The 2,996-nt window shown below is 39.6% G+C and overlaps 1 pseudogene; it reads right to left on the reverse strand.

The window, feature by feature from the left end:
* Positions 1-2,147: 2,147 nt before the first annotated feature.
* LOC116148879 (elongation factor 1-alpha 1-like) lies at positions 2,148-2,678 on the reverse strand (annotated as a pseudogene).
* Between the last annotated feature and the right edge of the window lie 318 nt (positions 2,679-2,996).

Here is a 2,996-nt window from a genome sequence, read left to right on the forward strand (position 1 = left end):
TCAGGGACACAAATGATCTAAAGTTGTAGTTCAGTGGGATGCTTGCTATGTCATGGGAGAGTGCTCTTACGTGGAAGATAGTTCTCCAAAATCAACCTTACATTTCACTGCCCTTGATTCAGCACCTTCAGGATCCAATCATACCATCTTATCTCCTGCTAGTATTGGTTGACTAAATTATACAATTCCTTCATAGTATAGTCTGTTCCTTTTTTTACTATGTCTCGCTCTTTCCACATAAGATAGTATGTGAATTAGTGCTTCTAGTAGGTTAAATAGTGGAACATACTGCTGGGAATGAGAATACAACCTTTTCTGGAGCTCTGTTTCTTTCATAATTAAGTCTCAGCCCATATCCCATGTATTTTCTATAATTCAGCTGTAGTAAACGAGAGTCCCTGTATATGCTGCCAGGGCCATCTGGCTTTCACACTGAGGTTTTAATCAGAGATTAATAATCCATATCCTTTCTAAGGCATCAGTTAAACTCAGCAGTATCCATTGGATTTCATAAAGTTATTTTTTACTACTTCCTATATAACTCTCAAAAATCCTAAGCCCTTGTACTTTCCAGCACATTCCCTTCCACTGATATTTCATCTCAGTTTAATAGCAATGGAATTTCAATAATTATACCACTGCCACAAGACATGGGCTATTAGTGATTCAACTACCACTATTGATGGGGTATTCACTGCCAACCAGTCAGCAAGCAATCCAACTCTAAATTCCCATTTTCCAGTTGGCTACTTTGGATGATTCCCAGCTCCAACTATCAATTGTCAGGTTCTATTGGAAACTGACTCCGAGACAAAGATTTACGTACAAGCCTTTTTTTGGTGGTAGGATCTACATGTGTTTTTTGTTTGTTTTTCAGGCCACATAGTAGAATTAGCCAAGGCTACATTCAGTAAAACCAAGTCAAGATTAATCTTCTCATCTGCTCTCCTGTCCCACCCTGTATGGTCACCTTGTCTAAAGAAATCCCCCTTCCCCAGCAAAGGACCTGTTCCTGATGTGAAGGCTTCTGGGAAGTGAAGTCCAAAGTCCCAGTGGGCCTGCTCTTAGTCCCTCTTCCTGCTCCTGGGTTGGCTCAAACCTTATAAGGGCAGGGTTTATAATGGTTGCAGGACCTCTCCCATTTGGTTCTGTAATTAGCCCTTACCCAGAACACCTTGTAAAACCGAGAAGAACCCAGGGCTGTTCATTCCTTTTCCTTTTACAGTCACCCCAGCATGATGAGATAATGAGAGTGGGATTATGACATCATAAAACAGAGGCAGGAAGGAAATAGGGAAAAGATGTTGAGGGCACCATATTTCCTATGCAAGAAAACACCTTTTCTTAAATCTCCACCACTACCACTATGTCAGTCAAAGTTTTAAGTCCTTTTTAAAAGAAACAATGTAGATATTAGAACGTGAAGAGGCTGGGAAACAGCTAGATGTTTTCTGGCTCTTATGTAAATTTGAGTCTCAGCTAGCATTAAAGAATTCAGAGAAATTGACAATATGATGGAAAAAGAGATTTTGAGCAATGCCTTCATGTTGTGAACTCTCTATAGGACAGTTTTGAGTTCTTTTTTGATTGGAAATTAATAGTAATGCAAGTAATTGTCACTATTAACACTTAGTGACAAGTCCCTTGAAAGACATCTGGCTTCTCTAACCATTTTGTGTCCCACTGAAGTCTGGATAGGTATATAGCTGTGATCAGTTTGAAAGTAAAGCCAGTGGTGGGGATCTTCCCCTCTGAGTGAAGAAATGGGGGAGGAAGGAGTCACTAAGTCTGCAAACTGGTGTGGGAGTGGGGTCAATGTATTTAGGGCAGGTTTTTTTTTTTTCCTTTCATTAACTTTGTTTAAATGGGTTTAACATTTTTGACAGATTTTTAGTCCTCGCTTTTATTTAAAAAGTACTGATTTTTAAAACTAATGACTTAAAACTGTCACACAGACACACACAAACACAACATAATCTATAAAATAATCTCCCTTCATTCCAAAGGTTTTACTAGACATTGCTACCATTAGTAAGTCTTTTACTGTTAAACTTAAAAAGGCAATTAAAACAAACAGTTCTGAGACCATTTTTTCTACCACCAATTAAGACTGTGGTAGTAGTGGTAGTAGGTGTTATGCATAAAATTCACTTAATCCTCTGAGCTTTCTGAGCAAACTTGGTGACCTTGCTAACTCCAGCAACCTTCTTGTCCATTGCTTTGATGATACCTGTAGCAACAATCTATCTCATATCATGAACAGCAAAATAATGCAGAGGAGGTCAGGAAAGCTCTCAACTCACATGGACTTTAAAGCCATCATCCAGCTTCTTACCAAAATAGCCAATAATCCTCCTTCAGCTCAGCAGACTTGCAAGCAGTGAAAGCTGTGTCACAAGCCAGCACAGGTGCATTGCCAGCACTGATTTCCTCTAGATGATTCAGGATAATCATCTAAGCAGTGAAGCCAGACAGCTGTTTCCATTGGTGGGTCATTTTTGCTGTCATCAGCCATGCTGCCATAATGAATACCTTTGACAGACATGCTGAAGCCCATATTGTCCCCAGGAAGGTCTTCACTCAAAGCTTTAATTGGTGCATTTCAACAGAAATTTCTAGTCAGTTGTATTGTTGATTGGAGCAAAGATGACCACCATGTTGGGTTTAAGAACATCCATTTCCACTGGACTCACAGAAACAGCACACAATACAACCAATTTTGTAGACATCCTTGAAGAGCAGATGTAAATTCGTGTCTTTTGGACAGTTTGGTAACATGAGTTAGGCAGAGAGAAAAGCTGAACTGAGAGCCAGTGACAACTAAGGCTTTACTTGGTACTAACTCAGCTGAGACTCTCAGCCATCAACACTCCCAGTATGGGGGTTGAGGGAGGAATATTTTATTCCTGAAAGAGGTAAAGGAGGTGGTATCTAAGCATATACCATAGTATTCACTACAGTGGCTAAGATAAATGTTAAAATCATGATGGTAATTA

The sequence above is a fragment of the Camelus dromedarius genome, chromosome 20 (genome assembly GCF_036321535.1).
Source record: "Camelus dromedarius isolate mCamDro1 chromosome 20, mCamDro1.pat, whole genome shotgun sequence".
NCBI lineage: Eukaryota > Metazoa > Chordata > Mammalia > Artiodactyla > Camelidae > Camelus > Camelus dromedarius.